General features: G+C 52.2%; 1 protein-coding gene across 2 annotated transcripts in view; it reads right to left on the reverse strand.

The window, feature by feature from the left end:
• CAPN5 (calpain 5) overlaps positions 1–9,836 on the reverse strand; it is a 57,867-nt gene extending 48,031 nt beyond the window's left edge. For both annotated transcript variants that reach the window (XM_075491233.1, XM_075491232.1), the window contains exon 1: positions 9,757–9,836. The gene's annotated coding sequence lies outside the window, so the exon portion shown is untranslated. The remainder of the gene's footprint in view (positions 1–9,756) is intronic.
• Positions 9,837–20,873: the final 11,037 nt, after the last annotated feature.

The following is a 20,873-nucleotide window of genomic DNA, read 5'->3' on the forward strand; positions in this document are numbered from 1 at the left end:
GGGAGAACACAGAAGCTCAGTTTTGGGTACCGCCCAACACATCCCCAGGTGCTGTTCAAGCCCTGAGACAGCCTTACCGCGGCAGACGCGTTATGTTAGGCTTGTTCCCCAGGCCACAGAAGAGTTAAAAACCCTTGTAGATCAGCCAAGGTTGCAGGACAAGCACTGGAAGGTGAATTAATGGACTTTGCCAATGCCCAGCCCCTGGAGACAGCCATCGCTTTGCTAATCCTCCACGCCCCAGCACCCCAACCGTGACCCTGGTTAATAATTGCAAGGAACAGCACAGAGCACCAGCAGCAAGGAAGCACTCCTGAGCTCGCTCAGGAGCCCTGGGGCTTCCCCCCAAAAACCCTGCTGACAGCAGGAACCTTCTCCAGGGCTCCCCCAGGTTTCTATACAGCAGCCCAAACCGGGATGGAGCAGCGCAAGGACATGGGGCTGGTAGCAAGGTCTAGGTTCAAACATGGCATTGCTCACACAGAGCAAGTTTTCAGGCATCGGAGCAATACAGCCTAGGAAGAGCAGAGTCGCGCACGCAGAATCAAGCCACCTCCATCCGTGGTCATCTGGCCACATGGCCCTTGCTTATCCCAAGAGGGCTGTCACCCCACACGTGCATCACGTTAAACACAGACCAGCCACCCCAGGAGGTTACAGGAGTGCTGTGCCCTTCTCAGCAGCCATTTTGATCACCATTGGTTAAAAAAAAAGAAAACAAAAGGATGCTATCTTTGTAGGAGTGGACTGAACATGTATTTCTATTATTTATTCAGGTCTTCTAATTGAATGTCTGGACCAACTTCTTTTAAATCTGGTCACACTGCCTCCACTGGAAGCCTTGCACCACATCAATACACTCACACTGGTTTTCTTGCCAGCTGGGCAAAATCATTATGGTCTAAAGACGGACCTGTACCTCTGTGACGTGGCTAGAGGGAAGGACAGAAGAGTCACAGGGCGTTGCTTGAGGTAGCCCACAGAGCCTTTATCTTGGGCATTATGGGTCACAGAGATGCTTCGTTAAGAGGTTTGGGTAACCGGAAAATTCATTCAGCAAACTCATCATTAGCACATATAAAATGCAGCACGTCTCCATGCAAATGTTCTGCCTTCAATAGCTTCTGCAGCCTCTGGGATAATTAAAGCAATTGAACTTCAAAAGATGCGGAGACGCGTGCCCAAGGAGCAGAAGAGATAACGGGGCTGCAGCTACTCTGTAGGAGATTGAATTGAGGCAGCTGCATCCTACAAGATCGTTCCTCCCAGACTAGCTGTGCTGTTCGTCCTGCCGGCTGATCCAAAGCATCCCTCCTGCAGCTTCAGCCCAGATCATGTCGTAACACCAACACCGTCCCCAGGGCCATGGGTTTCTTCTCTCTGCCTCACCTTCACCCCTTGGTGCAGGCAGAGCCCAAAACTCTGTCCCCTTGGAGGCCTGGAGATACAACCAAGTCCTTCAGGTCTCCTCTTGAGAGACTCCTGGCCACACCAGAAATGTGTCCCTTGACCCGCTCCAGTTCAAACCAAGCGGGATCCAAACATCACCTGCAATTTCGGCCGATGAGGGCTCCCTGCTGCCTCTGAGATCAGGCTCCACACCCCAGGCTTTGCTACAGCTCCTGGCCCCAAGCCAGGACTCAAACCTCTGCCAAGACAACGTCTCCCAGCTTTGGCTAACAAACAGTTTTAGTATTTTCTCTTTGCCTGAATAAAGGCACTGAGGCACTCTGCTCCTTGTACTCCTCCAACTTGGTACCTCCATTTTCAGTTTTCCCCTTTCATAGGCTCTTAACACCCTTGCCAGACCCTTCCTGAGCCCCACGTCCTATAAATCCCATAGCCACAACAGCAAATATCCAGACCACACCTGGGTACTGCCTGATGTCAGAAGAGCATTCCCCTTGCCTGCAAAACCTTCAGGCTGGGCCGGCAAGATCTGCCATTTTTTTATTTTACCTCCTTTTCCCTCCCTGTCTTTCATGAGCTTTTCTTTCTATGACTCTTCTAAAGCATCATGAGTACAAAAGTCATATTTAAAGGCCTGTAGCAACCCAAGTTGCTGGTGTTTGTGAAGATGGAAGCCTCTCTCAGATAGACTGAACCACCTCGAATTTGTGAGGTTTATTAGAAATCTTTGTTACCGGATCCACCTGGCTCTTGCAAGCTGAAAGGTCTGAAGGTAAGTTCCCGCTGTCCCAGTTTGAGCTCTCCAAGTCATGTTTCTCCCCTGGATGCTGCAACTCCCCCACTCTCCCAGCCAACTTTCTCCCCTTATTGCTTCATTTCAGCAGCACTGCTTTTCTCTAACGTAGAGGCAAGAGTTTGCCATGCTTCCCTTGGAGCTGAAAGGCTGCAGCCTTTTACCAGGCAGGGACTAGACACCAGCTTTCCTTCCCCAGGGAGGCGGATACAGGTCACGATGCTGAGCACCGCAGGTTACCTCCATTCAGTCTCATCTCCCTATCAAGCATCTCCCCTATCAAGTAGCAGGAGGTTGGATGGACAACTCCCATGGGCCACAGTTGGTCCATGACCTAGAGCTGGATGATCAAAGCCAACCAGCACCACAAGAGCTGCTGCTACGCATCGTGGCTGACACGCACCGCAGCATTGCAATGTTTGCTGCAGTAGGGACGGATTATCTCCTGCCATGGAGATGCTTTCAGCTCTTTGTGCATAGCAGAAAGACTCAGGGAGGGACTGATCCATTTTACAAGGGACAGCGACCTCCAGAAAGCGCAGGAAGCCTCGATGCACCAACACAAGATGACTTTTGGTAGATATGTCATGCTTTGGTGCAGCACCCACCTTTGCTTGCTTTTGCTTCCCAGCACTTCTGTAACACCATCAGCCATCAGGATATGATACATCCCCACGTCATCCTCCTCCATGCGATCCAGAGGGCAAGGTAGGACCTCTGCACCCATGGGGCTCCACATGGTCCTCTGGAGCCCTTCCTGCGGTAACCCAGAAGACGACCCTGCCCTTTCCTAGCCCTTCCTTAACACCCTGAGCTGTGCCCTTGGGCAGGCTCACCGGGTCAAACTAACCCATCACCAAGCCACAAGCACAAACAGTGAGACCAAACCCCTGCTCCTTATGCTGCAACTCCAACCTCGTGTTTGGGGGCAAAATCCAAAATTTTCACTCCTCTGAGAGCATCCGCTGCCCTGTGGCACTCACCTTCCTGGGGCTGCCCCTAAGGGAGGGATTACAGGCAGCATCATCAGGAGAGACCCTACGCAGACAGGATAGAAAGCAGCCATCCACCCAGGTCAAAAGATTTCTTCCAGGCAAGGATTTCTCCTCCCTTGAAGACCTCTTGTTCTGCTGCAGCCCAGCGCGGCTGGTGCTTGCTCCTGCTGCCATGCCCAAAAGCAGGATCCATCACCCCTGCTCTCATCCCAGCAAAAATATCTGTCACCGCTCTGATGTCTGTCTGGAAACCCTGCCCGAAGCCGGAGGGGGCACCGGCTTGTCTGCAGGAGGTGGCTCAGGGCACGTCGTTACCGCATGGTTAACGGCAAGCGGGTGAGCATGGGCTGAGCACAGGGCTCTGGGATGGGGATTAAGCCCCTGCCTCCTCTCCCAGTAGGTATCCTGCTGGAAGTCCTTGCTCCATATCTCTTTAGATATCGCGCTGCAGCAGCCCTGAGCCGGAGCAGCAAGTCACAGGGTACGTACGAGACGTCTCCCACGACATGGGGAAGAGTTTCACTTCCCCGCATGGGACAGAAACCTGCTGCAGCCCCGGCCACAGCCCCGCGTTCGGCGCAATAGATCACTGCTCTCCTGCATGAAGACCTGCCAGGCAGCTGAAGGCAAGACTTGCCGGGCAAGCAGCCAACAGACACCATCCCCATCCAACGCCCACACAGCAGTGAGTGACCTGGCTCCTTGCAAAAGCAGAGTTTGCAGCTGCATCTTTTACCAATGCAAGACTTCCCTTTGCTCGGCAGAGAAATCACCTCCCTTAATCATCTCAGAGCAATCCTTACAGTATTTACACATGCTCAGACAACCGGTAGGACCAGCTCTGCAAGGCTTTCGGAGCAGCAAGCCTGCAAATACTTTGTAGGAAGCTCTTGCTTACCAGGGTGTGGCTTGCAAAAAATAAAACAAACCAACCCCAAACTCTGAGCAACAAACAGGTGTGCTTCCTTCTTCTTTATAAGGGGACTGGGGGCAATGGTGGAACAACTCAGGACAGGCTGGGAAGGGATGGAGTCAACCAGAGCCATCTGCGTCCTGCACCAGTGAGCCAGGGAAGCTCAACCAAGTAGAAATGCCATTGTAAGCTGGGATGGAGGGTGCTCACAGCAAGGGAAGGATGTGTTTCCTCACCCAGGGAATTGACTGTATGAATTATCTGGAGCTATAACAAAAAAAACCCCCAGCAACAACAAAACCACAGTGGGGGAAAAGCACCTCGGTTTAAGGGAAGGCCAGGCAGGAGCAGACGTGGAGCCTTGCCCTTTTCACCTGGTGATCAGAGAGACCTGCTGCCTGTCATGTTGTAACTCCATAGAAAGCAATATTACTGTCCCTTTCCCTGATGGTAAAAGCGTAGCCCTGCCCTGGGCTGCTGCAGTCGTATTTGATTAGTTATGGCCAGATTACAGGATAAACCTCGAAGCGATAAAACAGGGCTGCAGCCTCCCTCATCCAAGGATGAGCTCCAGCCAGCCAGGGAGATGATTTGGCCGATAAGCTAAGGAGGTACCTGCACAGTGGGGAGAAGAAACCCCCTCCCACATACCATTTCAGAGCTCCCCATTAAGGTTTTCCAGCCTCCCAGTGTTAAGGTGGTTGGGATGCTTTCGAGTCCCCTCTCCCCTTAACCTACGTTCACGACTGATTGAAATCGCAGGACCTGAGAGAGCAGAGATGATGCTCAGACGGATGGTGGAAGGACTAAAACTGGTCGTTTTTGCACAAGGGCAAACCAAGGGGCAGGGAGTGCTTTTCTGTGCCAGAAGAGTACTTTAAGGTAAAATGCATCAGAACGTTATTGAATTGGGACATACCCCCTAGAGCACATGAAAGCTGCCTGCGGGATGGACGAGCTGGCAGGGAGCGAGGAGCTCAGTCCAGCCCCTCTGAAGGGCTGGATCAGCCCCAAAGGAGCCGGTTCTCTGACCTACCTGCTGCAGACCCCGCGGGCTCCCAGCATGGCTTTGCAGGGCTATCATCTGTCACGTCTCCAGCCCAGGAGGATCCCCAAAGCATAAAGATCTGCAAGATTGGCTGAAAACTAATGCATCGTGCAGAAAGGCAAAAGCTTTTGAAGCCTCCTCGGTCCCAGAGTGTGAAGCAGAAAGGATTTTTTCCCAGAGGGGGTGAAAAACTCAATGGCAATCATTCCTATTTCCACCATGTCCTCAAGAAGTTACCCCTATATTGAGGCACCAGAATGGGGGTCTCTCCTACAATGTAAGCCAATTTAGCAAGAATAACCTATGGATGAAAAGGCTCCATGGTGCAAAGGGGAGAGCTAAGAGCAGGGGAAGGGTTAATGTTGCAGCCAGACAGACGCTTGACTGGTAAAAAAAGCAGTCCCCATGAAGCCAATGGGTCCGTGTCCATTTTCTGCACTGCCCAGAGCCTGGCCCTTTCTCCCTGGGTAATCAACTGGAAGCGAGCAGAGCCGGAGTAATCACCGCACCTCATTCCCCATCCGCAACGCTGCCCGCAGGGCCAGGAGATGGAGGAGCACGGGCTGGCCCGAAGCAGGTCAACACAAGCCCATCACTGAGCCCAAAGCAGCTCAGAAGAGCAGGTGAAGGCATGAAGACATCAGCAAATAAACAGTACCCGAGTATTCCCCACGACACCACGGCATGAGCAAAGGACGATGGACGCCTCTCTACGGGCTGAAACCCTCCTGCAGGCATGGAAGAGGTTTCACCTCTGGACATCTGCAGAGAAAGGAGTTGACACCTCTGGAGACTAGTGAGGAGGAGGAGGGAGAGTGCCTGATCCCAGTCTTCAAGGCACCACTGCATCCTTCTCATTCTCCACATATTAACCTGCTGCTGCCCTGCTTGGAGTAAGCGTTAGGAGAGGGGTCTTGGCACCTCTGGACCGGCCAAAATTATCTGGTAATGAATGCCCAAGCGTGAGCAGATTTAGAGGATGCACCCATTCTTAGTATCATCATACCCCAGCACAAACGCTGTCTAAATCTCCTCTTGGGATCAGATCCAAAGCCTTCTTAAAGCATCGATGCTTTGTTATTAATCTGTGCTGCAACTGGGGAAGGGAGAGCTGGATTATTTTTTTTTTGAGGCATAATCAAAGACAAAAAATTATCTTGGTGACGTAGCTGGGCTTTATCTGCTTCATGCCTGGTCTGGTGGAGAGACCCACTCGGCTAACCCAGCTCTTCCCAAAGGACATACCAGGACAGGGTGCCTGGACCAGAGAGTCCTGGCCTCCTACCTCGACAAGCCCCAAATCCTCTTTATATTACAGTCCAGCACCTTAGAAGAGAGGTGATGTGCCCTAATTAACACTCTCTTACCCTCCTCCAATGGGATGCAGTTGCAGAGCCTCTAGATAAGCTTCCCAAGCTAAACTGAATGAATTCACACACATTTGTCCCCAACACCAACACTGTTCTCCAGTTTAAATAGCTCTTCTGCCTCCCTGGTGTTCACTCTTTGGATGTATTTATAGGCAGCAAGCACATCCCCTCTCCGCCTTTGTTTCGCTGGGCTTTTATAGCCTCCAGTATAATAGCTCTCCATCCCTCTGATCAGCCTCACAGCCCTGTTTCCCTGCACCTGCTCCAGGCTGAGTTAATCCCTCTCAAGCACCAGATCTCAGAGCCTGGTCCTTCCACGTTAACTCTTCCCTACCCTTGTCCCACCAGCACCCTTTGCCTGGTTCCCCTCGCCTTTTTGCAACCCTCCCAGAGGCACCCGGGAACCAAACCAGCCCCCAACCCCCCGGTCTCTGCCATCCCAACGTGATTCAACCTCCAAACATAGCACAAAGAACAGCCATACAGCACCTCGCTGTATGGCCCGATATATGGCCTAGGGACACCCCCACACCCTGCAACGCATCCTGGAGGTCAGCTGGTTCCCTCTGGCCGAGCACCTCATCCACCCCATACGGATGGTGCCTCTCAGCTTGGTGTCGCAGGCGAATCTTGGCATGAAAAATGAGAATGAGCTCAGATCTTCCCTTCGAGGCTTTAAGTAGATTTAAGCCCTCCTGCATGGGGTTAATCTCTCCAGCAGTGCCCTTTGCCACCTCCCCTAGCCCCCGGCAGAAGTCTTCTCCACTGACATACTCCCACATGCACTAAGTGTGTAGAGCCCCATCAAGTCCAGGTAAGGGAGACCTGTAGCATCTCCTTTGCCTAAAAATGAGAGCAAAGCTACAGGTTGGTCCAGCACAGCACCCCACGGTAACAGTCCTGGGTTTTCACCTCCCTCCACCCCGGGGGCTTGAGGATGCCCACGGCAGTTCTCCGTGGGCATCCATCAACAGCTGAAAGCGCTCCCTGGAACAGACAACGCTGTGCGGGAGACAGCAGCCGAGCAGGGATTTTGCTGGGCTCATGGCCATGTCAAAGCCCTGCCTAAGTCATTTCTTACCAGAGCAGGCAAGGATGGGGAGCTGGTGGCAGAGAGCAGGGTTGGACTTGACCCTGCCACGAACTTCCCGAGTGCCTTGGTCATGTCACTTTGCCCCTTTTTTATGTGTCACCGCTTTGCAGACAGGATTATTGCTTCTGCATGTCACACGAGGTGTCCCTAGGACATGACAAAGGGGTTTGATTTCTATTCTGAGCAGGGCCTGCTACAGCAAGCTCCACTGCCTTCCTCAAAACCTGCTTTGCCTTTCACTAACGCCTTGATCCTCAACTCTACTGCCAACGAGAAAGCTTTTCCCAACCACTTCTGGCTCACCACTCCTGGCAAGCGCCAGACACTGAGCAAGCCAGCCCCCACGCACGCAGCAGTGTTTGTACACACGCACCCGTTGCGGGGGGGGATTTAGACCTCACATCCAGCTCCCAAGGGTGGAGGGTCACTTAAAGAGCATCCATCGGTCCCTCTTGGGTTGTACAGCCCTGCTGCCTGGCTCATGGGCTGGAGCTGAACCCCAGCCGATTCGCGTTAAAGAAATACTTAAATAAGTAGGAGGCAGCCTATGTTCCTGGGAAGGGCAGCGGGGAAATGGATCGCACCAGCAGGACAGGTTGTGACTGTAGCAAGACATCGCACTGAGCGGGAGCTAAGTGGTGAGCACCCGGATCAGGCCCCAGCTCCTCCTTCCATGCCTGGCTCTGCTGCTTTTCCCCCTCCCCAGTTCTTGCAGCCCCAAGGATGCTCCCAACAGGTGATACCTGCTCTCCCCTGCATCCGTAAGCTTGCCCCTCCTCAGTTCACTGCTGGCCCAAGCAGCATGGCTAGGCAGGCTCTCTGCCATCTGCCTTGGGCTACCCACCACCCATGTGCAGAGCGTGGGGTGGGAGATGCAGCTGCAGGGACCCTGTGTTGCCCTCACCCCAGTATAACACCAGTTCAGCACACCTGGACACCAGGCTGAGCCTGGGAGGAGGATCCGAGCCGCCTAAGATGTGAAAGTGGATGGAGATGAAAGGCGCCCCGGGGAAAGCCTGCAGCACGGTCCTTGCTGGATGCAGCAAGAAAAGCAGCTGAGGGTTTAACAGCATCCTCCGCTACCCGCCGCGCTCACTGTCCTGCTTTCATCTCCATTTGCCACGTCTGCCCGCACGCCCCACCAAGCTCAGAGCTAACGCAGCACCCAGGCAGAAATGTAATGATAATTGGTAATAAATAATCGGTAATAAATCCAAGCATTGCACGCGGGTGGATCTGCAGGGCCAGGCAAGCAGCCCAGGCTCACCTGGCAGCTACGGGAGTGGGAGACGAGGGACAGAGGACCAGAGCCACTTCTGATGGGACACCCTCCACCAGAAAGCACCAGGCTGGTTTCTCAGGTCCAAAAGAACATTTTTCAGGGCAGGAAGAAAGGGAAAAAGGGATGGTGCCTCCCACTCCCGGGATACGGGAAATCCAGATTCATATCTCTGCCTGGAAACCCGAAAAGACCTCAGTCTCCAGCACCCCAGAAGCAGCCTGGCCTGCCCCGGCGGCAGGAGCTCTCTCTCTCGCCTTAACTTTCCCTGCAACTTCCTAAAAGCCCTTGGGTTTGTCCCCCCAAAAATGGAACAAAGAACGATACTGAAACCTCAGGATTTTTTCCCAGTGCAGAAATTCCGCTCTCCAGCCAGCGCCGGTCTCCGCGAGGCCTCGCTGCTAAAAGTTTCTGTCCAGCTTGGCTCCGCCAGCAAAAACAACCCGGACCCGGAGCAGCTGCGGGGCTTTAACCACCCGGGGCGCGACTTCCAGATACTCCGGCCCCGAGCACCCCGACCTCCAGCATCCCCAAAACCCAGACCTCACGCCCGCGCTCGCTTAAAGGCAAGGGCAGCAAGGTGCTCCAAGCACGGCAGCGCAGGGGAGGAGGCGGGCGCTTGCTTTTGGCTTTTTTTGCCCCCACGTTATCTTACACGCACACGCACCCTGCAATGCAGGTACCCCCGGTTCCCAAAGCCACAGGTGCCCTGAGCATCCCCCCGAGGGAGCATCCCCCCGAGGGAGGCTGGACCCCCGGGCAGGGCGCGGAGCTGCCTCCCCGCGGAGGGAGCAGCAGCCGGGGGGTGCAGGGAGAAGCCGGCCCCCGCCTCCCCGGGGCCGGGGCTCGCCTTACCCGCCCGTCGCCGGTGCCGTTGCCCGATGCCGGTGGCCGGTGCCGCCGCTCCGGGCGCGCCGCTGCCCGCAGCGCTTCGCCCCCCCCCCCCGCCCCAAGCACCGCCCCGACGGGGCGGGCAGCGGCCGCCGGCGCCGCGCCTGCGCTGGGACCGGTACCGGGAAGGGGAACCGGCACCGGGAACCGGCACCGGGACCCGGCACCCCTCACGGCTGGGAACTGGGACTGGCACCGCCCGGCCGTGGGAAATGGGAGCGGCAGCGGCTGGCGCTGGTCCAGGACCTGAGCTCCGGGGACTGGAGACCAGTCTGGTGAACTGGGAAGTCCACTGGGAACCGGGATTTGGGACCGGCGTTGCCCAGGCACCGAGACCTGGGATCATCTGGGAAATGGGCCCGTCACCGGGAACGGGGGGCTGGCAGCACCCAGATGGGGAACTGGGATGGGGAACTGGGATGGGGAACTGGGGCTGCCCAGGCACCTGACACCACCAGCTGGGGACTGGGAACTGGGACCAGTGCCTGGATCACCTGGGCACTGGCACCAGCCGCCGGGACCCCCCAGGCACTGGCACTTGGACCAGCACTGGGACCAGCATTGCCCTGGCACTGAATACTGGGACAAGGTCCCACTGGCTCTGCCTGGGACCCAGCACCAGGGGTGGGAACTGGGCAAACTGGAGCACCGTGCATCAACACCAGCTGGGCACGGCCCACCAGGGCCCCCCAGGCAGCGGGCAGCAGGGGGGCATGAGGACATCACCCATGGAGAGTGCAGGGGAGAGTCATCAGGGGCCGCAGGATTTGGGTGCAAAGAGGCCATCCCCAGTCAGGAGTGATGTGGGGCAGGATCACTGGGATTGAAGGAAATGTGTTTTCCAGCCCAAGACCAAAGTTATTCCCCTTTTCTGTTTTACAAGAGGGAAACTGAGGGGGGGGCGGGGGGGGGTTCAAAAGCTTGGCCCCCCTGCACACCCACGGAGGTGGGCATGCAATGGGTGTCGTGGGGCTGGTGATGGGGCCGAGGTGCTGGACCTGCTGTGCCCTCGCGGTGGAAAACATACATTCCCAGGCGGCAAATATAGGTCCAAGAGGGGAAAAATAAACATGACCCACCCAAAAGTGCATCCCCCAGAGCGGGAAGGAGCCGGTGGGGTTTTACAGACCCTCTGTCATGGGCAGCTCTGGTCTGATGCTCTGACTTGACACGCAAGCTCTATTGGCAGTATTCAGGGTTTATCGTGAATTAGGCCAAAAAGAGATGGCAAGGGAAGCACAATTAAAGAAAACATTTGTAAATGATGGGAATAAACTTTTCCCATTCAAAATTATGGGCGATCAGACTCTTTCAGACAACAAAAAAACAAGGCTAAAGGTTAGCTGCTGCCTGCCAGCGACAGAGTGAAAGCTCGAAGACGTCTGCTTGCCACATTTGCGGTAATGCAGTGAAATTTCAGTGATAAAATTAGAAAGGGGGCCGTGCCTGGAGCAGCGTTGGCCTGGCACGAGCTCCTGTTCCCACCGAGGTGTCACCTGCAGCTGTACGTGGTCACCACGAACCACGTGGGTGATTCACCTCCTCTAGGGCCAGCCCTTTCCTCAAGTTTCTTATTATCTGAAACCCTTCTGGACTTTTCATATTAAGGTTCTCAGTATTTTCCTGTTAATTTTATGATAATTTCATTACTTATTCAATTCATGCAATATTTGTGTTACAATTATTTTAATTCATTTATTAGTTGAAGGACTAGGAAAGCCAAAAACCTGTAGTTCCACGAATGCTTTCTTTGGCAGCAAAAGCCACTTTCTAATGTTTTCCTTCTCTTTGCTTGCTTTCCCCTCTCCCCCACGGATCTTGGGGCTGCTGTGACCTGGTTGTGCTCAAAACCAGGTCAGTGCAAGGGTCCCATTTCACGCACCCCTTTTCTCTCCCCTCATCAAAAATCACCAAGGAAAAAAACCCTAAAACCCTGTGGGTTTAGGGGGTCCTAATATTTAGGACCCCATATTAGGACCCCGTATTAGGACCAGAGCCTGGCCCTGCGCAGTGCTGAACCATCACCCTAACCACGGTGGGAAACTCCAGCAGCAAACGGCAAAGACCAAAAAAAAAGGGGGGGAAAAAAAAAAGACAAACCCTCAGTTTCTGAATGTTTGTAAAGGGGAAGAGTAGATCCTACACAGGTCTCCAACCCCAAGCCCAAAATCATCAGTAATGGCCCTAAAACCGGCTACCAGGCAGGCTGGGGCAGGGATGGCTGCTGCTGCTGCTGCTCCCTGGGAGGGCAGGGAGAGCATGGAGCCCGTTTTGATTTGCGATGTGCTTAAATGGAGAGACACTCCGTCACTGTTAATTAATTAATATCATCATCCATCATTCCTCCCCCTGCTACAGATACCTCCTGCCCACTTAGTTAGAGGCCGTGGGCTTGCTTTAACAGCAATGGAGGTAAATAGGTAAATCCCTATTGCACCGTTTCACCTATGTGACCCCAAAGCTGCTTAGGGGGAGCACCCCACTGCTGGGGATGTGGGGACCGGGGGGCACATGGGGGAGTCTGTCATCCCCAGGGGTGGATGGGTGATGCTGTGCAGCGCCGGACGAAGGGATTAAGAGGAAGGAAAAATGAAAAACAAGAGAAAATGGGCTCACCCTTGAGATGAATCAGCAGTGGGGGCCTGGCTTTTATTTTGTTAACCAGCTGGAAAACATTAGGGAAAAGCTCCTCCGCCGAATTAAGGCAGCGAGCGGGTCCCCAGCCGCTCCCATCTCCCCGCAGGGACGTGGAGCCCGAGCCCGCTCTCGTTGCAGGCCCAGATCTCGCCGATTAACTTAGTTGCATTTTCGATTTCAGCCTCAGCAGGGGAAGGAAAATTACGTAAATACGATATGTAACGACGCTTCGTTGCTCCTCAGCGTGATACAAATGAGGCCGCGGTGACGGGGGTGATGCGAGGGCTGCACAGGGAGGGGGGAAGCAACAGCAACGCTTTAGAACCTGAAAATAAGTAAGAATAAGGTAAAAGGCAAAGTGGAGGAGGAAAGTTGCAGGCGGTGATTCCTCCAACAAATAGGATTTCATTATTCCTTCTAGGATTTCAAAGCAGATGGCTTACTGAGGTTTTCCTCCCTCCTGGGAACAATTTGTTGTTCTTGCTCATGCGGGGAACCTCCAAGGTGAGGTTTGGTCCTGGGGTGGTTCAGGGTGAGGGTCTGCCTGCCCCGGCTGGTGGGAGGTGGAGAACCGCCCAGTCCTGCCACCCCTGCTCCTACGAGGCCAGCTCTCCCCCTCCAAGGCACATTTGGGGGAGAAAAGTGAGAAAATGGCTGCAGGTGGGCGGCTGGTGCCCATATTCTCATTTTCTTGCCGCGGAGATGCAGGGAGCAACCGGCGACGGCCCCATCCCCAATGCAGGAGCTGCCTGGTGAGAGCGATCTGAGCACCGTTGATCCCAGCAGCCTGCAGTCTTCTGCTGCTCTTTGAAGATACCAAGAAATGAGCCTACTACGATTCCTCCTGTGGTCCATCTGCACTTGAATTAAACAGCATTTTTCTGAATTTTACAAAGTTGCTTGCCCTGGTTGCAGCCTCTGGAATACCAGTAATGTATTCTCTCTTTTCCCTCTCCACATGATTGCAGCATAATCTCCTACTCACTTGATTTATTTAAGCAGGCCTTCAGATGCTCCAGTAATGGCAGTCATTTAGGTCCCTCTGCAGATATGTATTTATTTATTGCTGTTCATTTAAACTGCAGAGCCAGTTGGCAGGAGAGAGACAAGACTGGGGTCACAAGGATGTTAAATTATTCGCTGTCAAAAATAGCTGGTTGAGAAAGTTAAATTAAGCAAGGTCACTCAAGGTCATAGTCAATCACTGGTGGGAGGAGAAGGGTGTTAATTAGCTGTTTTATTTATGGGGGTCATTGCGACCAAAGGACCAGCAGTTGGTAACGAAAAGGGAAACTATAGCAACTCCTCTCGTTTTTTTGGCAGAAGCAGCTCTCGGATGAGAAGCCAAATTGCTGTCCTTGACCACGACGGAGAAGTTGAGGCTACTGAAAGGCTTGTGATGCTCCCGGAGACCCTGTGGAGCCCCCTGAGGCAGGGGCCAGGGAGTTCCCCCTTACAAAGCCCATCTTGGGGCTGAACTTGGTGATGCTCCTTCCACGAAGATGCTTGGGCAGCAGCTGGGGAGTTGCTTAGCAGGGGTTGAGGTCTCAGAGGGCATCTGAGATACTTTGGTTGCTTGTGCAGACAGGTCCTTGCCCGAGATTTTGCCACCTCTCTTGGCAGATGGTCCAGTAGGTGCATATCCTTTCTGTTAATACTTGTGTTTCACTTCCCATTTGAACTTCGCCAGCATCTTCTTGCAGCTATTAGACCTTGCAGTATCCTTTTCCTCCTAGTTTAAGAGCTCCCTAATATCAGGCATCTCCTCCCTTTCCATTCTCCACCGTGCACTACTATGGACCAGCTAAGGTAGGAAAATCAGTTACTAAACTGGGCAGGAATGACCTGGAGTCACTAGGAGACAACAAATCCACACCTTGTAGCTTACTGCATGACCTTCCATAGGAGAGCAGCATGATCATGGCAGCCAGGTCTTTAATGATAGCAGTACCTGACCAGAAGAGACCTTTCCATCCAAAGGTCTGTATCATAACCTTTCATCAAAAGGCCCATTTTTTCCCCCTATTTATTCATAAAATGAGAGGTGGAAATCATAAGCCCTGATGAAACCCACCCTCTGCCCCCCTGCCCTGGTGAACGCATCCGCCGCGGTTCGGGATGCGCCCACGCCGTGATCCGCACAGCGGCCGGCTGGCAAACAGCTCGTGCTAATTGATAACTCTGCTGGGAAATCCATACCATTAAATTCTCCACTTAATTGTCTGTATCAGCGCTTGCTTCTGCACAGTCACAAATCAGGCAGCTTTTTAATGGGCCGGCTGCTATTAAGCAAGAAAAAAGTCAACCAGCAAGAAGCTTGCTTGAAAAGGAATGAAAACATGACATCAGGGTTTATACTGGAGGAGAGAGTTGATGTTGCAGCTGAGATCAGAGTGAGAGCTGTGGCCCAGAGAGATTGGCCTTCCCCTGAAAAGCTAGCAAGGTAAACCAGCAGAGGAAAGGTTACCCATGATTATATCTACAGAAGGGAACTCGGGTATCACAAACCAAGCTCTGGCAGCACGGGGCTGCTTGAGCATTTACTCTTCTCCCCTATCCTGAATCCTCCTTGAATGCTCCTCCTTGGGGGGTGACACAAGTGTGGGAAACGGGGTCCCCAGTCCCTTGGCCGTCTGAGCATAATTAGAGAGCTGGGCTAACGCTCACAGCTTTCCTATCCCGCATCGATCTGCTCTCCTATGTGAGTACTCACCTGCTTATGAATAAGCGACTTCAGAAGAAAATGCCCAAGTGCTGAAAAAAGATGGTGTTGCAAAGCCTGGTCTAGGGATGTGCTGCAATATTGAACTCAAACGTGCCAGCCCAGCCCTGCAGCACTTCGGGGTAATCTGCACTTAAGGAGATGAGGTTGGGGCGAGCGTCCTGGCTAAACCCCAGCTGAGTTTGCAGCCGGGTGGCTGAACAGCTAAAGTGCCGTGCAGAATGGGGAGATACCACCTAAAGGGCAGCTTGGAGAATGCAGATGTGAGCATTTCCCACCCTCTTAACCCACCATAATTCCTTCTGGGCTCCAGGAGCCAAGCGTGACATGGCCCCTCTATTCCTGGGCTTTCAAAGAGCCTGAACCCATCTTCCCAAGAGAGCAGAGAAACCCTCAAATTTTCAAGGCTTCCAGACATAAGCTGATGGACCCAAGAATAGCAGAGAACTGAGTAACAGCCAAGGGTACACCTCCATCTTACCTGCCATCCATCCTTTTGTTGACTAATATAGAAAACAAGGAGATAACAACTTCCAGCACCATGTCCCTTATGTTCCTCAAGTGAAAAGAAGAAAATCTTTCCTGAAACCCCAGTGGGATGCCAGGACCAGGTGGGGGTCGGTCAGTGACAACCTACGGACGCTGCCCTCTGCCAAACCCTGAGACATCAGCAGATAAAAGCAGTGGCCAAGAGCTCCCACCTTGCCAGGGTTTCTCATGGCACAAGCAGCACTGGAGCAATTAGAAGTCAACACTGTCTCCTGGCCACAACCCCTCCAGAACTTTGGTCATCATTCAGCCATGACCACCCAGCTGGAGGGGACCAGGGCTCAGCTGCTTTGGCAGGGATGCGCCTCTGCTTGGGAGCAGACGGCGTTATAGGAGTTCAGTCAGATTTTTCCATGGGGTTGTCCACACTGAGAAGCAAGATGGTTTGGAAAACAAGCGGGTTGCCAGCAATCCCACGTTCCCTGGAGCAGAGAGGAAGGAAAGAAGCAAATGGCACTGCTGTCCTCTCAGCTGCTCTTTATTTATGACAGGTCAGAAGCCGTCCTAACAAATGCTGACTCCAAACTGTCCTGCCAAGAGCTTTTTAGGCAATTTTCCTGCTGGTTCTCTTCTTCAACCCGGAGACAAAAAAATTACAGGGTTTTTTTTCCCCTCTGCCTTCAGCCCCCAGCAGACAGACATCTGAAGCTCCCGTTTCCAGCAGTGCCCAAGAGCATACAACGAGCTGGGCAAGGCAGAGCTGCACATCAAAGCTCTTCCACACTACTCTTCTTGCAGATAAGCAGCTTGTTGTGATATTAGGACAACTTCTGATCATGGCTTCACAAGCCTAAGTCAACGCTGGGATGGGTGGAATAACTTTAGATTTACACTGGTGTAACTGAGACCGAGTTTTGCTTGATGACAGCTTCCCTCTGCTTCCAGTCATGCTCGCTGTGCAAACTGGTGGCTTGTTTCTGAAGGACTCTCAGAAAGGCAGGATTTGCTTTTCCTAAGCAAATTTTAGAAAACTCTGCTGTGTTTTGAGTTTCTCTTTGTTTCCCAGTCGCCTAACAGTGCTGCCCATTTATAATGTGTAGATACATCAAAACACTACCTGATTCCTGTGTCAGAAGAGACTTTGTCCGTCCAGACGGTGATCCTCAGATGTCGCTTTTGGACTGCCCTCCTTGGCTTTTGGAGTGGCCAGCTCTGGGGAGGAGGAGCAGGCAAACCTTGGACCTCATGGACACACCCTTGACCAAGTCCTTGCTACCATGTATGTAGAGCAAAGCTCCCAGAAGAAGACAGGGCCAAAGATGACTCAGATGATTCCCTACGAGACAAGACAGTAAGATGAGTAGCCAGTGGATCTGAAAGGACAAATTTCCCCAGGGATTTACTCATTTTGTGCGATGTATTTCTGACTGAGCTACCTCCAACACCCACCAGGACCTGTGGGTTGGCCACTCACACCCATTGCATTTCAAGGAAATGGAGGTTTCAGGGGGGCTGAGGATAATTTGCCATGGTGGCCATGTGTCCCAAGAGTCCCTTCACCCCCCTGCACCAGAAACCATGTTTCCATCACTCTCACCCCATGAGAACTTGTCATCTAGGAATTTCCCCACCGTTTCCAAGGCAGATATTTTCACTCTACAACCTACTCTCCTTCAGTAAGGAACATCTCTAGGACATGTCCTGGAGGCTTCTAGGGTATTTCCTTCTACGTATTGCCTATCAGCCTAACCTTGTCCCCAACATCAGCGTGCAGCAACTCCAGCACTTGTGCTGACTCCTCCAGTTGGTGAGGAAGCCAACTCCAATCTTTGCTTCCGACTGTCTCCGATTACAGAGCTCGGGGAAGTTGTTTGAGTATTAATTAGAGAGGTCACCTCTACATGTCAGCTTCATCCGGGCTTAGCTTCAAACACTAGGCAAGCATAAAACCATTAGCACAATCAAGATTTATTTGCTGCAGTACAGACTGGCTGGAAAGGTGGAGCCGAGGGTGTGGGGAAAAAACAACAGCGATGTAATTCTTCGTGTAAACCCCAGCAGCAAGGGACTGCTCAGCATCCTCGTCTAACCCCTGAACCATAATTCAGCTGCTGTGTTTGGGAGTCCACAAGAGCCTTGACTTGGGTACAGCCCCTCAGTGCATGCTCAGAAATCATCCTCTTTCCTTGCAGTGTCTAGCGATTGGCTTCTGCCCCTTCCTCCTCTGCAAGTTTTATATTTTGGGGGAAAATACTGTACTGTAGCCAAAATGAGTGTGTAGGAGAAGGAGATGTTCCCAGACATACTTTTTTCAGAGAGATCTTTGACACCAGTAGTTTTTTGTTGCTGCCAGTTTGTAAAACGGACTGAACCATCATTTTAAAAGCTCTGGATACACCTTTTTATCATATACTGGGAAAAGCAGCAGTTATCCAGCACTGCTGATGAGACTGCTGGTTACCATCTGCGTTGTGCAGCCACTCCCCTCACACACCAGTAATACAGATGACAACAATACCAATGGCATCTTGCGTGCCTTGAGTCCCCTCTTTTTCAAAGTTTTAGAGAACAGGGATGTCTCAATCATAAATCTTGAGGAGAATGTGACACTAATTTTAAATGGTCTGTGTAGCTGATTGTCGTGGTTTAAACCCAGGCAGCAGCTAAGCCCCACAGAGCTGCTTGCTCACTCCCCCCTGGGTGGGATGGGTGAGAGAATCAGAAGGGTAAAAGTGAGAAAACTCATGGGTTGAGATAAAGACAGTTTAATGGGTAAAGCAAAAGCCATGTGTGCAAGCAAAGCAAAACAAGGAATTCATTCCCTCCTTCCCACGGGCAGGCAGGTGTTCAGCCATCTCCAGGAAAGCAGGGCTCCAGCACACTTAACAGTTACTTGGGAAGACAAACTCCATCACTCCGAATGTCCGCCCTTCCTTCTTCTTCCCCCAGCTTTCTATGCTGAGCATGACGCGCTATGGTCTGGAATATCCCCTTGGTCAGTTGGGGTCAGCTGTCCCAGCCGTGTCCCCTCCCAGCTTCTTGTGCCCCCCCAGCCTACTCGCTGGTGGGGTGGGGTGAGAAGCAGCAAAGGCCTTGGCTCTGTGTAAGCACTGCTCAGCAACAACTGAAACATCCCTGTGTGATCAACACTGTTTCCAGCACAAATCCAAAACACAGCCCCATACTAGCTACTACGAAGAAAATTAACTCTATCCCAGTCAAAACCAGCACACCCAAGCAGGCTCAGGCATTGCATACATAGTGTTGAGGCCCCCCTAAATCTTCAGAGGGTTCCTGGGAAGGCTTCTGCATCAACCCCAAAACTGCGGTATGCCCAAGGCCCATCTAAGCTTCAGCAAACCCTGCTGAGTTAGCTATGTTTTTTTTCAAAGCCCTCCAGACAGCTTTCCCCCCTCTTCTGTACAACACGACTGCATTATTCAAGTAAATGAATAACGATACAGTTTCTGAGCAGACCTGTGGTGCTGCCAAGAAGCTGTTGCCTCATTAAATCTGTGTCATATCTACTTTCACTCACACAAAGATGCATGTCTTGCCTGCTGGGCAGTGTACATGAGTAGAGAATTTGGGCTCATTTTTGTGTTTCAGATTCTCAGTGTTTTTTTTAAAGGAGTTGGCATTGCACGGTACGTGGGAAGAGCAACAGAGGAGGAACCAGGAACCCTCTGATCCTGCAAAAAAGCAATTGTTAATCTGTCTTTCGGAGAAAAATATATCCAGCTCACAGTTAGCATTTTCTGTTTTGCAATGCGGAAGGAAAAGCAGTTACTCCAATTCTCTCCTGACTGCAGCCCTACCGGCTCGTGCTGTAATTATGCCTGATCTCATTAACGAAGCGCTGCCAGACCTGGCTGGGATTTGGAGAGGAGATCTAGGGAAAAGACAGGTGTTGCAAGAAGCGGCAGGGCTGATTCACAGCTTGGCTATCTTCCCTCTGAATCAGCAGGAAAATAATTAATATCCCAGGCTAGCAACAGGGGACAGCAGCCAGCTAGATAATTATATGGTCCTCCTTACAATCTGAGGTCCTCCTTATTTTTTAATAACTCAAGTAATCTCACTTACTTGCCAGTCGCAAAGAAAGGGCCGTATTAATTAGCAAACAAGTGCATTGTGCGAAGTGTTTGGTAAGGGAAAGTGAAGACAAAATGATTAGCTTTGCCTTGAGTTCTCAGCGGAGCCTCTTGTTTCACCTGGGCGGGTGTTTGCAGCCTAAATCCAGCCTCTGGACTTGCTGTGGTGCTTTCGGTGGACCTCAGCTGGTCTGGGCTGTGGAAGGAGATACTTGCATGGAGCCAGTGGGACGGGCTTGGGATGCCTGACCCGGGTGCTGCATCCTTTGGGAGCCTTTGGTCTTGCTCAAAGGGTTCGCAGGGGGATGGCACTCTCACACGGACATCCCTGTGTTTTAAAGGGGAAAAAAAGAGAGAAAAAGCAGACCCTGCAGAGGTCATATAGCACAAAAAGACCAATCGCCATGTATAAGGCTGGGAAATCATACTGCCCAAGGATATAAATCCATCCCAAAGCATCCAAATTGTTTCCTCTTTGCACATAGTGTTTTAATAAGTCTAATGATATACACAGCCAATGAAATGTCTTTTCGTTGCTATATGTCTTTTCCAAAAAGAGGGCATTGACGCCAAAAAGAGATAGAGGAAAAAAAGGTTTCAGAATTGAAAAGTTTCTATTTCAACTCTGAAGACAGAAAAAAATATAATCCGATTCAGTGCTATTAAAAAAATTATTTCAGTGATATCAATAGTTTAGAGGGGAAAAAAAAAAAGGAAAATGGAAATCCCCTTCACATTCAGCTTCTTACAAGGAGAAAAGCCCAAAGGAGGGACAAAGCTTGTATCCAATTTAGACATTAGGGAAAACTTTCCAAGTTTTAGAGCGGGTGGCCAGGGGAGGCTGTAGCATCCCTGTCCCTGGAGGTTTCAAACATCATCTTGGAAAGGCTGCGTTGTGCTAGGGCATGGAAGCTGAGGGGGCTGCAGGTAGGGGGGATGGAGCATCACGCGGGACCTACTGCCTCACCCCGTGCCCCCATTAGCAGGGGAAAGCAGGGTGACCCCCAGGCACAAGCAGCCCTGTGCTTTTGGGTACCGCTCCCACTGCCACAGCATCGCTGCGTGCCAGTTTTTATCTGGGAGGGGGTGAGTTAATCAGCAAAACAGCTCAGCCAGGGACACGGGGCATCGTCCCTTCC

This window comes from Mycteria americana, chromosome 1 (genome assembly GCF_035582795.1).
Source record: "Mycteria americana isolate JAX WOST 10 ecotype Jacksonville Zoo and Gardens chromosome 1, USCA_MyAme_1.0, whole genome shotgun sequence".
Taxonomy (NCBI): Eukaryota; Metazoa; Chordata; class Aves; order Ciconiiformes; family Ciconiidae; genus Mycteria; species Mycteria americana.